The sequence below is a fragment of the Micromys minutus genome, assembly GCF_963924665.1.
Source record: "Micromys minutus genome assembly, chromosome: 1".
NCBI classification, from domain to species: Eukaryota; Metazoa; Chordata; class Mammalia; order Rodentia; family Muridae; genus Micromys; species Micromys minutus.
Genome location: NC_137969.1, coordinates 201,173,734 through 201,192,934, shown reverse-complemented (window position 1 = coordinate 201,192,934; position 19,201 = coordinate 201,173,734). Strand labels below are relative to the sequence as shown.

General features: G+C 42.9%; 1 pseudogene across 1 annotated transcript in view; it reads right to left on the bottom strand.

The window, feature by feature from the left end:
• Positions 1-18,701, bottom strand: part of LOC308417229 (T-complex protein 1 subunit zeta-like) — a 120,644-nt pseudogene extending 101,943 nt beyond the window's left edge. The window contains exons 1-4 of the transcript in view: positions 18,582-18,701; positions 3,154-3,301; positions 1,909-2,128; positions 1,763-1,838 (exon numbers count right to left, since the gene is read on the bottom strand). The product of the transcript in view is annotated as a T-complex protein 1 subunit zeta-like (transcript). The remainder of the gene's footprint in view (positions 1-1,762; positions 1,839-1,908; positions 2,129-3,153; positions 3,302-18,581) is intronic.
• Between the last annotated feature and the right edge of the window lie 500 nt (positions 18,702-19,201).

Genomic DNA, 19,201 nt, shown 5'->3' with positions numbered 1-19,201 from the left:
GACTCAAGTTTCATGGCTGCTCATAACCATCTGAAACTCCAGTTCCTGGAGATACAATAACTTCATCTGGCCTCTGTGGTACTGCATTCAAATGGTGCACAGACATACATACAAACTAAACGCTAATGTGAATAAAATAATAATAAAAATCTAAAAAGTAAATCTAGATCACTCTGCCAGTTTAAATCCAAACTAGTGCCAAAGCACACACTTGGACTTCTTCCTAAATGTCTGAGCAATACCTTGCCAAGGGATGGTTTGTGTCATTAAAAAAAAAAACTAATTATAGAAGTGCACACATGCAAATGTGTTCGTGTGCATGTTACATAAACACCCCCAAAATATAGTTTGTCATCTACACTCCAAAAACATCTTGACTAAACCCCAGATTCCACCCTAAACCTCCAAACAAAAACCAAATTGCTTCCCCACTTACAGAAATGAAACCATAACATATCTGTGCACACACTTCACTAACCAGCCCCTCCTCCAGCACATGCACAGTGTGTGGCCTACACCAGGCCACTTCTGCATCCTCTTGCTTCCCACAGCATCCAGCACCAGTAATTTTTCTTCACTACTCTGGTGGGAGACGATAAGGACTGAAAAACTATTTTCAAAAGTAATTTTTCAAAGTGGCACAGCCAAAGTGGCAAAAGGTAACTATTTGTAATAATTATGGTAATAAAAAGCATTATTACACTGTTGACCTTTGGGAAGCTTTCAGCCTACAAACATGAACTAATGAACAATGAATTTTAAAACCGCATGCTCCGCTCACACTCCCATTCCTGGACCCCATGCCAACACTCGTTTTCCTCTTACTTGTTAAAGTTCAAGTGGGGGTAGCTCTGAAGGCCTAAATTTGGTGCAAAATAAAACATCCTATTAATTGCAAAATTAAAAGTCATTCATTGAAGAGCAAGCCACTGACTTCACACCCTCCACCTTCCTTACTCTTCACAGTGTAGAGCCTGCTAACATGGCCCCATGCAGCCTTCCCCAGGCGCTCTTACTTGACGATCCTGTAGTGACAGTCAGGAGTCCTCCTTAATTCAGTAAGTTTCCATCATCTCACTTCTTGATGCAAGTGCCTTTACTTTTTACGAGCTATACTCCCACTGATAGTTTCTAATACACCAGCTTGGGATTTCCCCTAAGCATCATATGTAGCTACTCTTGGGCTTTTTAAACAAACCCAGTTTGCTAAATTATGTGATCTTGGTTGATTTACATACAGGCAATGACAGAGCCCCAATTACATTTTATGCAAATAAAATTTTTAAAAATTAAATCTAGATCATCCTGCCAGTTTAAATCCAAATTAGTGCCAAAGCACACACTTGGACTTCTTTCTAAAAGTTTGACCAGCACCTCACAATGCTTCCGCCTTCCTGTGAGGCGATCCCAAGCACGGTCCATCTCTATGCCACACGTTTCTTAGCAGCTTCTTTAGGTGCCTCTGAATTTTTAGGACATTTACTCAGCACTCACTGGGGCACTAGACTCCTTGCCCAACACTTAATTTTCTAGTGTTAAAGATTGAAATTCAAATATGAAAATACTTAAATTGCTAGAGTCTAAACACATGCTTACGTCAGACTCCAGTTACCTCAAAGGGCCTCTGCTGATCTGTAAAGCTGTTTCTCCATCATTTCTCTTCCTACCTGCTGACGGGTGGAAATTAAATACAAGTACCCTGTTTAAAAAGACAACCATGCTATTGTGTTTGAAGTACTCAGAAATGGTTTATTCCTTTTACTTCAATATTTTCTTCAAATTTGCTTCCTCTAGTGGGACACGGCTCTTTATTTTTCTCTGCTCCAGACTGCGGGGACCTAAATTGCAAGAATTAGTTATAAGAGGGCATTTAACAGTCCTGAAGTTTGCTTTCATACCACACTTTACGTGAAAGCATCAGTCTTCGAGGGGGGACTGTTCCTATTATATAAGTTTACGAGTTGTTCTGCCTTTGTTGTATCTTCAGTTTTAAGTGCAATGATTTCCTCATATAAAATGCTGTCCTCTGCGGAAACTGTCGAGACATTCAGGAATGCTGCTCCCATGTTACACACGAACCTGTCGCTCTCCCACAGGATGTTTGCTTCCTTTCTGTAAAATGCTGGCCCTACATAAGCAACATGCCATAGTATGACCAAAAAAAGGCCCAAAAATATGACAAATGAAAAAGGATAGAGTTATTTAATATAATTTAAAAGTGATACTAACAGGATATATATCATTCCCGCCACTCCCTTGTACAAACAGAGTCTTGTACCTGATAGGAGTAGATGATTATTTCTCAGAGCCCTGTGGAAACTGCGAACACAGGCGAGAGCGCAGTTTCAACACCGAGGCAGTGGGGTACCAGGACCTGTGTGGCCATGAGAGAAACACACGACTGTAGCGGTAATTATTAAACAGTGGCATAAGGTCTCACACACTACACCAACGCTCCCCCTGCTACTCTCTGTCCTCAGCAACAGCCGCCCTCCTGTGGCTCCCTGCTGAGGGCTCTGCTCACATTCCCAGCAACGCAGTAAAATCAAAACCCTTGAGGCTTGTCATTTATCAATCAGATTTATATCAATAAATTCTCACTCCACAAAACGTCCACACAATAAACTCAAAGCCAATTGATATTGATACAAACTGCCCACCTAGATATGACAAATTGTCCTGTAATAATCCGTCCATTATAAGATATTCATAGCTACCCGTGACTATTTAAAGCCACACAGAAGCGAGCCATCCTCCTCCTCCATTTTCTCTTCTTCTCCCTCTCCTCCTATCTTCCTGACTTTCTAAAACTCTGCCCCCACCTTTCTTTTTCACTGCCCGACCATAGGCCTTGTTTTATCTTGTGCCTGTCCTTACCTGCATATAGACATCAACTACTCATGGTGGAGGAGGTTTCTACCCAGAGGAGCTAAGGGACTCGTATACAAACAGCTAGAATCTGAATGCATCAAGGCTGGCCTCAAACTTGAGATCCTTCTGCCTAAGCTTTCCTAGTGCTGAGGTTGCAAATCTATGTTACCACTTCCAGCCAAAGTTCAAGACCCTCACTCTTAGCCTTAAACAGTAGCCACCACTCACTAAGTGTTTTCTGTGAGCTAACCCTTTAATCCACATCATAATCTGCTACATTACCTCCATTTTTCAGATGAGGCGACTGAGACTCAAAAGACAGTCTGAGGAACCTGCCTTCTGAAGTAGACAGCTGCTGTTTCATGCTACGAGACTCCTTCCAACACCTCAGTTCCGGTTTGAAGAAGTAACTGGTACATAATGTAAACACCTAGGAGCAAAGGTGTTTTCTTAGCCTTCACATTCCTAATGCTCAGAGCAGAGTTTGATATTAAACAGTAAACACTTATGAGGTGTGTGCCCAGTTTCCCCGCAACTGCACAAAGCTCCTCTGCCCTGGCTCTCCGACCTTCCTGATGCCTCAAGCACCTCCCAGTAGTGTGCTTGCCCTAAGCTCACTCTCTGGGAGTTTTGAATCTTAAGAGTCCACAAACCCAGGAAAAATCAAGCCTGATCATTTCAATGGCCAATGTCCTGGTTTCATTCCATTGCTGTGTTAAAAACTCTGACTAAAAGCATCTTACAGAAGAAAGATTTAACAGGGCCATTGTCTAATAAAGACAAGGAGGCTGAGAATGTTAAAGAATGGTGCTTACCCAGCTTGTTTTCATTTTCGATTCCTTTTTATAGAATTCTGGATTGCCTGCCCAGGCATGGCACTCTCCACCTTGGGCTGGCTAGTTCTTCACTCATCATTAAACAATAAAAATAATGCCCCCATGAGCATGCCCATGGGCCAGTCTACTGATGGGAACAATTCCTCAATAGAGGTTCTCTCTTCACAGGTGTATCAAACTGATAGCCATGAGAGACCATTACAACCACGCTTCTGCAACAGATTTTATAGTGACTCAATGTTTTCTTTCTAGCTAGGCTTCTGTCTTAGTTACCTTTCCTTCGCTGTGAAGAGATACTGTGACCAAGGCAATCATTAGTAGATAGAAAGAGTTTATTGGGGATTACAGTTCCAAATGGTTAGAATCCATGACCATCATGGCAGAGAGTAAGGCAAGAAGCAGGCAGGCACTAGAGCAGTAGCTGAGAGCTTATATCCTTATCCCCAAGGAGGAGAAAGAGAGAAGATTTACAAAGAACTGAATGTGCTTTTGAAACCTCAAAGTCTAACCCCAGGGGCACACCTCCCCCAAAAGGCCACACCTAACTCCTCCCAAAACAGTTCCATCAACTAAGGACCAAGCCTTCAAGAATATAAACCTATGGGGTCTAGTTTCACTCCAACTATCAAAAATTTGTATTCTCTCTCTCTCTCTCTCTCTCTCTCTCTCTCTCTCTCTCTCTCTCTCTATCTATCTATCTATCTATCTATCTCTATCTATCTATATCTCTCTCTCTGTCTCTATCCTTCCTCTTCCCTCCTCCTCACTTCTTTCCCCCTCTCTTTTTCCTTTGTTCCTTCATATGTAAGGAAATGTTGACAGAGATCCTTAGGGCCATATAGAATTCTCTAGAATTCATAGAACTTAGATAAACTTTTACACTTCCAGTGATAGTTTATTACAACAAAAGGATGCAGATTAAAATCAGAAAGGGGGAAAGACATACAGGGTTGTGTACAAGACCAACTGGGCACCAGCTCTTGCTGTCTACTCCCAGAAGACTTTCATGTATCTCACTTAATTCTCCCATCAGCAATGCTTGAATGTACTTGTATGACCTACCTCAGCTATTCTAATTTCTAAACCCAAGAAGTCACAGTAATACACATAGCCCAAGGCTTCTGGAATAAAACCCATCCCTGTAAACAGGACAGGAGACAGTAGCTGAATGCACCAGGAAGAGTTTATAGAATATTTATTGCAGTGTTATTCTTTATTAGTGTGTGTGTGTACATGTGTGTGCCACAGTACATCAGAGGACAACTTGAGAGAGTTGATTTTCTCCTCCCACAGTTTAAGTTCCAGGTCTCAAACTCATTAGCTTGGAGACAGGGGCATTAACCCACTGAGCCATCTCACTGACCCCACAGTATTGTTTCTATAGTATAGAAACTGGAGATAATCTTCACACCTAGCGAAATAATGGGTTACGTCAAAAGCCAACCATGTTTTCTGCAAAGGGCAATATACTTTGATTTTTACAAACGATATAGTTTGTCACAGCTACTAAACTTGGACATTGCCACACCAAAGCAGACAGCCACCATTGCAACCCAGGAAAACTTCATTTAAACAAGCAGATAAGCGGAAAGGGCAAGGTTTGGGTAATAGATCAGAGTTTTCCCATCTTTAAGTTAAGCTGTAATAAATACTGTGCTTTTCCTTCTACCATCAACCTCTGGTCTTCATCAGTCAGATGTCCATATTTCTGTAAGCAACTCATTGAGACACCAAAGGGGGGAAAACGACATGACTGTAGGAGAACAAGGTGAGAAAAGAGTAGGGCAGGGAGAGCGAGAGGAGTCAAGATAGGGTGATGGGTGATTTACTTTGACCAAAATACATGATATATGTATGTGCAAATGTCATAATGAAGTCTATTATTATGTATTGAAGAATATTAATTAATTAACTAATATTGATAATTTTTAAAAGATTTTAACATGTTAGGTACATATGCCCCAAACCACAATAAAATGGTTATAGAAAAGAGGAAATGTATGAGAATATTCAAATGTATAAACAAAAAGGTAGTAAAGTGATATTAATAAAACTCCATCAGTATTTTGGGAAGGCTGGAATTAGAGAGGGAGAGTCACTTGCTATTTAACCATCATACCACTTGAGGGTTTGTTATAAACACAAATCTTTAACTTCTGAGTGCGTGATGGCAGCTGAGTCGTTCTCCCCATGTGGAAATTTACAACTTCTCAACTTTCTTTCCAAGTCAGGGTTCTAGAGAATTCTTTTAAAATCTTAAGTCAAGTTATCTTTTTCTGCTAACAGTATAAGTATCTCTATGTCTTCTTTCAAGTGAATAGGTATTTTTGTTTGTTTATAGTGTTCTTTTTTTTAAGATAGGGTCTCATATAGCCCAGGCTGGCCTCAATTCAGTATGGATCTGAGGCTAGCCCTGCATCCACAATTTTCCTACACTAATTCTTCCAGTCATGCTTCCAAAGAATAGATTTTAATAACCAAATATACATACATATACATATATATATATGTATGTATGTATGTATCTGAAAGGTGAGGGTTTGTGAGTATGAAAGGAAAATTGCTTCAGTCACAGCACCAGTTCTAGGAATTCCCATTAAGCATTCATACTGCATTGCATTTCTAAAATGTCACACAAGGACCTGAAACCGACTTGTCAGAAAGAATTTACCGACGAGCAACTCAGAAGCACTCAAAGCTCTTGGAAGCTACAAATACAGTACCTTCTTGAATTGAATTTATATACTTCATAAATGTAATTCTATACCACAGTACACAAAAAGCCCTCAACGCTACATTTCTTAGTATATACAAAACCAGATTTAAACAGACTTTTCATTTGATCTCTTCATCACTTTTACTACCGCTCGTGTTTGTGTGTGTGTGTGTGTGTGTGTGTGTGTGTGTGTGTGTGTGTACCAACTTCTTCCCTGGTAGCTTACAGAGAATCAAGTTTACCACACCACAAGCAGAGACTTTTGAAGGTCTCATTTACTTCCCAGGAGCTGTTTTATCCCAGCAGCTATGATCCTAAGAGCTCTATGCTGGCCACTGGTCACAGAAGCCTGCCCTTCCCCCAAACACAGATCACTGTAACTTCATTCTAATAAAGCATGGTCTGGAAGTACCTGAGTTTGATATTCTATCACAAAATGTTCTTATATTTAATTGCTTTTCATCTTTTTCCTAACTTTATTATGTGTCCAAAGATGACAGTATAGTATTTCGTGCTATTAACATAAGAAAACTTACTTGTGGGCAGGTTGCTCAGACCTAATCAAAGAAAAACTCTCTTTCTGTTAATTGGACAATTAATGGCTGTTTTAGAACTAGAGCTGATCCGAGTACCTTTTATGCTCCTTGCAGCCTGATTATCCAGGAGAAAGTTCGGTTATCTTTATTATCCCTGTGGATGGGAAGGAGAGCCTTGGGGAAGGGACAAAGGGATTAGCTTTGCTTACTCTCCAGTCTGCCCGTTCACGTGCAGCCCCCTTTGTGAGTTGGCTGTGATTTGAATCTTAGGGAGACCGGATGAATCTTGACAAAAATCTTTAATAGAATTAAAATCTATTTCAGGCATCAGAAAATAGAATTTCGATTATGTGCATTCATGGCTCCTTCGGGGGGAGGGGGAGAGGGAAAAAAACTCCTTGCCTACTTGCCTGTATTTATCTGCCAAGTCTTTTTTTCTGTACCTCTGTGTCCCTGCCTCCACCTCCAGAGTGCTCGCATTTCCAGGACTAAAAGACAAAACCATGGGCCAGTCCCTGCAACAGTATCATTTATTTGTGTTCTTCAAGCAGCCTGCAACACAGCCAGAAGATAATGGACGCCTCGTTTATTCAGGCTCTGAATGATCATATTTAATTCCCTGTGACAGCTGTCTTCTGCACATTAGCATTGCAAATAAGATGGGTTTTGTAATGGCCTTCTATTGAACATGATTCAATTATGTGTGGTCCGTATCGAGGCAGGATTTGGTCTTAGTATCTATAGCAATATTTCTGCACGCTGCTGCTCTTTACACGGCTCACATTTAATCTGGCTGTTTACTACAATGCTTTCCTTGAACTATACTGAACTCCCTACACTTTCAAATAAAATAAAGAGGAATGAATGTCATTTGAAAAAGCAGTTACCGGGTACATGGATCTTACATATCCTCTCCTCCTTACATATGTAATCAACCTGGAAACACTTTGGGGGGAAAAAAACTGCCAATTGTCTCATTTTAATACCTAGATAATAAAAATTACTACGGCCAATTAAGCGGTAGACAAAGCTAGACACACTAGGGTTCAATGCCTGGTTTAGCATATCGCTAACAACACACTGTCAGGCATTAAGCCAATCAGTGAATTCACAGCAGCTCTATTTAATGGAGGTGAGGAGCCTATGACTGGAGGAAAAGCATCCTCTCTGTTGGTGGATGGTTCCTCGTAACATGATCTTTGCAAGGGGCAAAAGGCAACACTTTCTCCTCTGAAATACCCAATTTCTGAGGCTCTTTCTTCCAGAAGCTCACGTGCAGATGTTGCCACCACATGCAGATGTTGTTGGGCTTCCCAAACTCAGCAGCTGTGGCGGCTTCATGTGATGAAAAGATGAAGCAGTCGGTGGGGGAGAATAGAGATGAGTCCACACGACATCATCACAGACCTTGAGTCCACCTGAGCTAGTTATGAATAGTTTGGTTCAATGTGATTTGGAAACAAAAGCCCTCGGAGACTTGGGATGTTTACTGCTAGGGAGAAGCACAACTCTGCCATCAATCACTGAGCACACACTGAGAGACCTCTTGCTCCAGTTACATATGTAGTTGAAGATAGCAGTGTCTGGCATCAATGTGAGAAGAGGTCATTGGTCCAGGGAGGGCCTGTTTTCCCAATGTAGGGGAATGCCAAGGCCATGGGGTGAAGAGGGTGATTAGGAGGCAGTGCACCTTATTGAAGACAAGTGGAGGGGGAGGGAGGATGGGAGAAGGGGATAACATTTTAAATGTAAATACAGAGAGTATCTAATTAAAAGGAAAAGGCAAAAAGAAAGGTACTCTTGAGGCTTAGTGCAAACACACACCTGGAGATACACTCTGTGGGCCTGGAATGGCATCTGAGAGGTGATATCAATGTTCTCAGGCCTTTGACCCTGCCCCAACCCCAGTCATGTGATGGCACTGGTTGTCAACTTGATGGGATTGAGAAAGTCTATAGGAGTGCCCATAATCCAGGACGGTATATCTAGGTGTGTCTGAAAGGTTATTTCTAGAGACAATTAGATCTTTTGGGCTCCGGTTTAATAAAATGTTTAAAGCATTTATTTCCTTCCAAATCCATAACGCATTTAGAATTTGAACAGGTTTGGAGGTGGGGAAATGAATGGAAGGAGGGACCTAGCTGGAGGAAGTAGCTCACTGTGGTATTCCAGCCCTGTCCTGACTTCAGGATGCTTCCTCACCAGCTGGCCCTTAGCAGGCTCTTCATAAGCTCCCTAGCACTCTCCCTCACTTTGAGTCCGAAAACTTGGCGGTCACATGACCATAAAACCATGCGCTAACCTAGAACCTCTTCCTTTAAGTTGTGTTAGATAGTCTATCCTGGCAACACTGAAAGCCAGCTCCTACGGGCAGCAAGGACTGTGAACATGCTCTCTGGAACCGAGCATAGAGAGGAGACCCAGAAACAGGGGGAAGAACAAGTAGATCTTCCAAAGACAGAAAACTCAAGTTTTAACATGGATTAAATCACCTGGGACTGAAGTGACTGTGTTTCTTGTCCAGGAACTTTTTTCCACAAGAGGTCAGGATGGAGGCTGGGCATCATTTAAGGTGACGGCAGGGATTGAACCTAGAACCGCATGATTGAGAAGCTTCAGCCTTGTCCAAAGGATGTAACTTTCAGCAGGTCATGCTCATACAAACCTGTGATTCCAGTACAAAAGATGGAGGAAGGTCATTTAGGAGTTCAAAGCCAGGCTAGGCTACATAAGACCTTGCCTCAAATTAAAAAGAAAAACAACACCAAAAGCCCAAAGCCAGCCTATAGTATATAATTTAGTAATTATATATATATATATATATATATATATATATATATATACTCAGATTATGCTCATGCTGATGATCTTGGATCTATACTCTGACACAGGCTAAGGAATGAGAGGATCCCTGTGGATCATTCATCATATGTTACCTTGCTTTTGTATGGCTCTATAGGTTGTATGTTGCAACATGTTTTCCTCTCAGCTATCTGAGTGGCCTTTTAAAATAACAAGGGTGTCTCTGTTTAATACACAGAGCAGGTTTGAAACATGTTTAAGGCCACAGACTAGGGTCAGACAGCTCAGGAGAAGGATGAGTGCATCTGTATCACTGAATTCTCAACTTAGAAACCCCTTCCACCCTAACAAATCAGGACTGATAGTAAGTATATTATTACCCACGGAGCTTGAAAGAAAAGACCAAGTTCTTCTCAATCCAATACAGTAAACCAACCAATCAGAACAATGTAGTAACAGACACTCTCTGGCTTATTTGGAAAGAAACAAACTTTACTAGAAAATAATAGGATAGTTCACAAAGTCATGGAGCAGAGCAGTAACGCAAGAGTCAAAAAATGAGCAGAAACAAGAGAGGCCAAGAAGCCAGTTCTGCCACCACACAAAAATGATTCTCTGGGAGCTGAAGAGATGGCACAGCAGCTAAGAGCACTGCTATTGAAGACTTGGATTTAATTCCCAGTATCTCAGTAGCGGCTCAAATTCATCTGTCACTTCACCTCCAAGAATGTCCTCTTCTGACCTCCATAGGGGCCAGCAGTTCTCATGGGGCACACAGATACATGCAGGCAAACATCTATACATGTTTTAGTTCTCCATCTCATACATGCTTACACACACAGAGAGACACACACACACAGACACACACACACACACACACACACACACACACACACAATATAGAATTAACTGGAGCAACAGTGATAAGCAGAAAATGCCTGGCTTACACCACATGGGCAATGTTATCCCCACTGCTGCCATTGATCCTGATGGCCCGGGACCTCCTCTTTCTCTGACCTTCTTTGCTGCCATCTTCAAATTTAGAGACTAGTGCAGAGCCCCAGGGCCAAGTCTTAAGTGACATGTCTATATTATAGCTGCACAGCAAGCTGAGAAATTATCAACCACTGTCAACTCTGAGAGAACTCCTGGCAATATAGGAAAGTATTAGCTAAATTAGTTAATGTAGTAAATAACTAGCCATATTCAGTAATATAAGAAAGTAGACGCTAAATATGGAAATGACATCAGTCCCAACAAAGCCTTTTCTCTTGTATTTGGAAGTTATCCATTAAGGAAAGAACACAACTCTGATGTTTTCTCTTTAATAGTGTGCACGTTGTATAGCCAAAGGAACATATTGGAATATGCCAGAAGATCTCTGCATTCTCCTACTTACCGCAGCACTATTCCTAACAGCCAAGGTGTGAAGTCAACCTTAATGTCCATCAGTAAAGAAAAAAGTTTTCAGAATACCTAACACAAAACGTTATTTGTTTTCCTCAAAGTTATTAGACAAAAATATAGCCCAAAGATTACTTTTTTTACTGTGAGCTGGGATAGCTCATTAGTGAGGCAAGGAGACTAATATCTTAAATAAATACTTTTATAGATAGATGATAAATTACATAGATAGACAGATAGATAAAACAGGCTACGTTTCTTTTTTATTAGATATTTTATTTATTTACATTTCAAATGTTATTGCCTTTCTCGGTTTCTCCTCTGGACACCCCCTATCCCATCCTCTCTCCCCCTGCTTCTATGGGGGTGCTCCCCAACCCACCCACCCACTCCTGCCTCCCTGCCCTGACATTCCCCTACACTGGGGCATCGAACCTTGGCAGAACCAAGGGACTCTCCTCCCACTGATACCCAACAAGGCCATCCTCTACTACATATGCAGCTGGAGCCATGGGTCCATCTATGTGTAGTCTTTGGATGGTGGTTTAGTCCCTGGGAGCTCTTGAGGGCCTGGTTGGTTGATATTGTTGTTCTTCCTATGAGGTGGCAAACCTCTTAAGCTCCTTCAGTCCTTTCTCTAGCTTCCCTTTCTCAGTCCAATAGTTGGCAAAAAGCATCCAAGAGGCTTGGACTTGCAGAGATTGATGAGATTGATGTATCAGAGAAATAAGTGAGCTGCGGGGTATCTTTTTAATCTATTTAATCACACAGCACAGTGAGTGAAGCAGTGAAAGTTCATGAGGACAATAGTTCGTGATGTGCCATGCTAAGGGGGTTTCTATGTAAAACACCAGATCTTTCATCATGGCTCTAACCATTCTCCCGGGGGCCACAGCAGACAGCTCCCTATTCTATCCTCAGAGTTCCCCCTACTGACTTCTCTGCAGCCACTTTCTGGAGAATATGCAATCAGTCTTGCTGCTTGTTTCCTCTAGGCGTGTGCTGGTAGATCCACTCCAACTTCTTCGGGTTCTCAGAACCCCCACATCAGCCTCTAATGGATTATTTGATTTGTTTATTGGTTCGTTTTTGTTTTTGGTTCTGGTTTTTGTTTTTGTTTGTGTGTGTGTGTGTGTGTGTGTGTGTGTGTGTGTGTGTGCGTGTGTGTGTACACTCTTAGGATTCTACCCCCACTCTCTTCTCTGCTTCCACAACATCCTGGTCTCAGCCCAGCCTGCACTTTCATCTCAGGGTTCTTCACATACTAAAATGATGTCATCTGGATGCTGGTCTCTGTTTGAAGAGGGAAAAAAGTTATTTGAAAGAATAACAAATGTAATTCCCGGCTGACCTGCTCTAGGACCAACCCAAAGTACTTTTCTGCTCTGCCTTTTACCAATGTCTTGACCTGATTGTGCCACTGTGGGTAATTTCTAAGCAGCAAAAACATTAAAATTTGGCAAACAAAAAAATAAATTCTAAGATCAAGAATTCAACAGACTCAGTATCTGGTGGAGGCCACTCTATGTTTTTCTACTTTTTCTGTGTCTTTTTATGATGGAAGGAGGGAGGGCAAGACAGCAGAAAATGAGGTTGGACTCCTTCTTATATGTCCTTTTTAATGGCCACTATCCTATCCATGATGGCTTGGCTCTCGTGACCTAATCACTTACTGAAGGCCCCATCTCATAGCCTTGGTGACACAGTTCAGCCCAGTGAATCTGGGGGTAGCACATCCAGACCACAGGACACAGGAACAGTGTATTGGATGACACTGTTTTCAGGAAACATGGCCAGTGTCTGACAACAGACCAAAGAATAGACATCACCAAAGTCTGATTTGGTGAACCACAAGTTTTATCGGGTTACTTACTAGAATATGGGTGAGTGGTTACTTATGGGTGCAAAAAGCAGCTGCATCATTAAAGGCCACCCCATCCTGGGTGACAGGTCACAAAAATTGGCAACCAGCAGCACCCTAAACAGACTACATGGAACTCAGCAGGCTGGAAAGCATCCTTTCCAGGTGGCTCGGTTGGTCTTAGCCTCTTCCAGGCAACTCACCTGCCTTGTTTCTTCTAGACTGGAAACTGTTGAAGTTCTTTTAGGCTGCTAGGCTTGTCTGAAATTCTTCTCTCAGTAGTCTTTAAAGTTCATATGCTCTTGGGAAAAGAGAGGTCTATTGAATCTTGTCAGTTTTAGGGACTTCCTGGAGCTAGAGTAATTTACTTCCTAAGAAAAGGAGCTTCCCTCTAGCATTCACCTTCCCTTAGAACATTCTGTTGTTTCACCTCTTTGTAAAAATCCTGTATTAAGAAGTTTGGCTCTAAAATGGAAGGTTTTACTTTAGAAAGAAACAACACATCAGGCTGAGATTGCTACATCTCTGTGACCACCACATTCCCCAGTCTTAGTGATAGTCATTCAACCTCCCATATCCTTTACTTTCTACCTCATTTCATTGCATAGTTAGCTAATCTAGAAGTGAAATATATCATTCATTCATTGAGTGCCACTTAATAAAAAGCATCCCTTTCATCCTTTGTATTAGTAAACAGCACAAGAGCAAGTAGAGATGTTTGTGTCAAGCAAAAAATGCACAAGTCATTGCATAGAATGTCCTAGGGTCAGTGGTGAGGAGACAGAGTCACCCCTCTACTGTGTCACTCTCAGCAGCCTGAAGAATACCTTTAATCTTTTAGAGACCTTAATTCAGGCCAAACCTTACCCTTTGTAGCTTTGAAACAGAAAAGGTTACAGGGCACTGAGTAGATGCTTGGGTGGTAAGAGCTCTTCTGCTCTTGCAAAAGACTTGACCTTGTTCCCAGTACCCATGTCAGGCAGCTCACAACTGCCTGTAACTCCAGCTCCAGGAGCTATGATGCCTTTGGCTCCCTGGGCATTTGCATACCCCTGCTCACACATTCTTGCAGATGCCTACACTCATGAATTAACATAAAATAAAATAACTTTTTAAAGATGTCAAGACTAGCCAGTATGAGGAAGGATTGGAGGTCTTATTAAAGATATATTAATATAAACTTCAAGCACAAAAGTTAGGAGAAGAAGAATCACTCAAAAAGAAAGTAAGACACCCAAGTGTGTCTATGGGTTTCTCAAAGGCAGTCTAATTAGCATTAGCTGTGTATGCCATCTACATGGCTCTCACGTTACAGTTCAAAGGGTTGCTAGGAAAACTTTTCTTCCTTTTTCTTTATCTTTTTTGATAAGGGAGATAATAGGGTAGTTTCAGGGGTGCCTTGGACAGGATTATAATCTGATTCAGGAAAACCAGGAGCCACTGGGGTTGCTCAGGTGACAGGGACAGTCTTTCCTTTAAAGGAGGATGCCTTGAGATGCTCAGAAATCTGCAGCTTTATGGGTGGGAGAGGGGCTTTCTGCAGTTGATTCACACCACTCTGCAGATGAGAGGATAAAAGCAGGCCCTAGGGTGAAGGGTTGCTTTAGCCTTTATGCCCCACAAATTCTTCATATTTCTAGCTTGCTTCAATATGGGCAGACTCACAATGGAAACCTGGCTGCCCTATCCCCAGTTTGCTGCAGTAAACCTCATGAAGCTACCTACCTCTTCTTTCCACAACCCCAACCCCTGCCCAGTGTTTTCTGACCCTCTCCAGGGACACCACCTCCCCACCCCTTGCTGGAAAGCTGTACTCTAGCATGCAGATATCTTTGACTATGTCTTCTGTCCTGCAAGCAATCTATATCCAGACACACACCCCATCTTCACTATACTAATACACCCCTACCTCTTCCCCACCCCTGCCTCTCCTTTCCAGCTCTCTCCCAGCCCCTGAGGGAAGAGATCTGCAGAGCTGAACCCTTTCTTCCCCAACAATAACACACAACCACTGTCAGCAGCAATAGAGCCTGGTCAGAGCAAAAAGTCTCACCACATAACCGTCAGAATCTTCCATTGAGGATAAAGGTGATCCTGACCATAACATCCCTAGGGACCCCCAAACCACTTCAGAATGTTAAACCAAGTCTCCTGCACTGGAAGACAGATTTTCCATTTGTAACTAACTTGGATAATGAGGATGCTTGGCTCAGCGGCAGTAGAGAAATTAACGAAATTTAATCCTGCCAACCAGCTTTATAGTGGGCTTGCTCATGCACCATGTAGCTGTGGGACCCACTTCAGATGGCAGGTGTGTCTTTAAGTTTTAAATCAGCCTGCACCAGCACTTGGGCTTCAATAAAACATCTTTGTTGTAATAAAACTGAATCTGTTCAGCACCTGGTATCTCTTCCTTAGCAATTTGACACACCCCAAAGCGTGCACATTGCTGGTAGCTGTAAAATGAGCCCAGAACACACAGAGGAGATGCATGCTGCATGCTCATTTCTTTCTTGTTCAATCCAGTTTTATTACCCAAACCACCACCCCAGAGGGTCCCGCTGAAGCAGTTGACAGGATTCAGCATTTTGTTCTGTTGTTGTGTTTTGTGAGATTTGGTTTTGTCACTATTGTTACTGTTTATTCTGTTGGCTAGGTTGTTTATTGTAATTGGTTGATTGACTGATTGTATATTGATTAAGATGGAGTCTCTTTATATAATCCAAGCTGCCCTATAACTCTTGCAGTATAGCCCAGGTTGGCCTCAAATTCACAATCTTCCTTCCTTTGTGTCTCTGGAACTGAGATTACAGGCATGCTGACAACAGATGTATGTTATTGATCTGTTTGACTTATGTGCTGTTTGTATGTATTATCTGGGAAGTCTCTACTAGTGTTTTGTTTGGTTTTGGAGTTTTTATAGTAGATTTTGTTCTTTCACAACACCACACAGGTACACCACATGCTCTGCTCACTATTCCCCGACCCCCTCCTACCCACTCTTCCTCCCCCAACCCCCTCCTACCTCACTCTCACCTCCCCCTAACCCCCTCCTACCCCACTCTCACCTCCCCCTAACCCCCTCCTACCCCACTCTCCCTCCCCCTAACCCCCTCCTACCTCACTCTCACCTCCCCCTGACCCCCTCCTACCTCACTCTCACCTCCCCCTGACCCCCTCCTACCTCACTCTCACCTCCCCCTGACCCCCTCCTACCTCACTCTCACCTCCCACTGACCCCCTCCTACCTCACTCTCACCTCCCCCTGACCCCCTCCTACCTCACTCTCACCTCCCCCTAACCCCCTCCTACCTCACTCTCACCTCCCCCTGACCCCCTCCTACCTCACACTCACCTCCCCCTGACCCCCTCCTACCTCACACTCACCTCCCCCTAACCCCCTCCTACCTCACTCTCACCTCCCCCCGACCCCCTCCTACCTCACGCTCACCTCCCCCTGACCCCCTCCTACCTCACTCTCCCTCCCCCTGACCCCCTCCTACCTCACTCTCCCTCCCCCTGACCCCCTCCTACCTCACTCTCACCTCCCACTGACCCCCTCCTACCTCACACTCACCTCCCCCTGACCCCCTCCTACCTCACTCTCACCTCCCCCTGACCCCCTCCTACCTCACTCTCACCTCCCACTGACCCCCTCCTACCTCACTCTCACCTCCCCCTGACCCCCTCCTACCTCACTCTCACCTCCCCCTGAGCCCCTCCTACCTCACTCCCACCTCCAATAGGCCTCTTCCCTCACTACAGATCCATTTCCCCTACTATTGATTTCAATTTTGTAGAGTGTCCTACACAGTTGAGCCAGTGCTCTCTGTGTGGTCTTAAACTCAGAAATAATCAAAAGAACCTGGTGGGCTCCCCAGTGGGTAACTACATGGGTTTTAAACTTTAGCATCTCCCAGGATCTGTTGGCTGCCAATGGATCAGCAGTAAGGGCTCCATGTGTTCCTTCTTCCTTCATAGCTGGTTGTTAGGAGGGCATCACATCTAAGAACCCAGGGAAAGTATGCACAATTACTACTAGTTCCCGATTGCCATGACCGTGTCATGCCTTGAAGATGATAATCCAAAACTCCTCTCCCTACCTCTCCTACATTTGTTATGCCCTTTCTTCCCTGGGCCTTAAGAGAATTGTATAAGTGTCTTGTATAGGGCTAGACCCTCAACTGTTTTTTTTTTTCCTTGCATTTACCTCTGTGCCCTGCATGGGGTAGTTTCTCCATTTACAAATAAGAATGGCCTTTGTCTATGGATAGAAACAGAGATATTTAAGAAATAGTTTGATTCTGTCAACTCATCTAAGCAGCCACCTTAGGTCCCTAACCCTCACAGTCGAAGACCATTTTAGTCATGGATTTATTTTATTTTATTTTATTTTATTTTATTGGTCATATTGTATTAGTTAGGGTTTAACTGATGTGAACAGGCACCATGGTGAAGGTCTTAAAAGGACAACATTCAATTGGGGCTGGCTTACAGGTTCAAAGGTTCAGTCCATTATCATCAAGATGGGAACATGGCAGCATCCAGGCAGGCATGGTGCAGGAGGAGCTGAAAGTTCAAGATCTTGTTCTGAAGGGAAATAGAAGGCTAGCTTCCAGGCAGCTAGGAGAAAGTTCTTAAAGCCTATGCCCACAATGACATACTTCCTCCAACAAGGCTATACCTCCAAATAGTCCCACTCCCTGAGCCAAGCATATTCAAACAACCACACAGATTAACAGCATTAGGCAGGAATTCCTTCTTTTAATCAAAGCCCCAAGTTCAAGTAAGGGGCAGGTGGTTATTCCCATAACAGTTGTACCACCTTTGCACTAATAATGGATACAGTTCACCTGGCAGGCGGGTACTGTAGTTTGTAGAGTTTAGAGCTGAATTAACACTGGATACCTTTATCTCTTAATAGTCTCAGTTGCACCATGTAACACCATTAGAGCCAGCCCGTAGTGGGAATCTTTCAGCCCAGTTCCAGCTTGATTTCCCTACACCTTGCATCCAAATGTGCTTACTAGAGCAGTGGTGTCTGTCTTTTATCAACTAGCGCTCGTAGGGAACCAGCAGGCAAGAGCCTATGCTATTTTGAGGACCTTCCTGACAAACAACTCCTACAGGGGTGTCCCATACTTAGTGCTGGGGTTTCTGTTTACTAACCATTGCTTCTGGGGTCTGCATTGTCTAATCTTATAGGGCTTATGCCTTTAAACTGCATGTTATTTTTTTTTTTTTTTTTGGATTGGGCCTAAGTGATTTTTCTCAAACCTCCTTTGTTTTACACCCTTCCCCTGTGTCTCCCACACGCCCCTTCTCTCCCCACTTGAACCTTTCTGCCCTTCACGATACCTCCTCTCAACACTTATTTAATCTGCGTGTCACTTACTGTGTCTTCTGCCGTAAGGCAGCCAGCCAACCACCTCTCTTCCTTTGTTAGTATCTTGGGTTCCCCAAATCCTCCAAGGTAAACACATGAGAGTCAAGGCTAGCACCCACAATAAGAAAAAAGAAACATATGGGTCTTTGTTTTTCTGGGCTTAAGTTACCTGACTCAGTAGAATCTTTTTCAGATCCACCCATTTTCTTGCAAATTTCAAGTTTTCATTTTTCTTTAAGGCTGCATAAAATTCCACCATGTACATGGACCGTTCATCAACGATAGGCATTGGGTTGGTTCTATTTCATCTCTATTAGGAATAGGACAGAAAAAACTGGGGGTGGGGGGCTCTGTAACTGAGCTCTGCCTAGTGAAGGCACGGCTCTAACTTTGATTCCCAGCACTGTAGCAGGAAAACAAGAGAGAAAGCCAGGTAAAGAAGAAAGGGGGGATTAAAAAGGGAAGACAAGCATCAGAGAAAGGCAATTATCCCACGGAGGGCCAACTATTTTACTCCTGGAATTAAGAAGAAGAAAAAAATAGAGCAAAAACTTACTTTAAATTATTTGATTAATTCATGTCAAAAGCCCACATGCCTAATGTATTAAAAATGAAATTTATTCTGACATAAATATTACCAAAAATATTAAACGATATTTCCCAAATCATCTCCTGCTCATATATTCTAACAAAAACAAAAACAGGAACTAGAAAGATGGGCCAGCAGTTAAGAGCCTTCACTGCTCTTGCAGAAAGCCCGGCTTTGGCTCCCAGCACCCACTTCAAGCA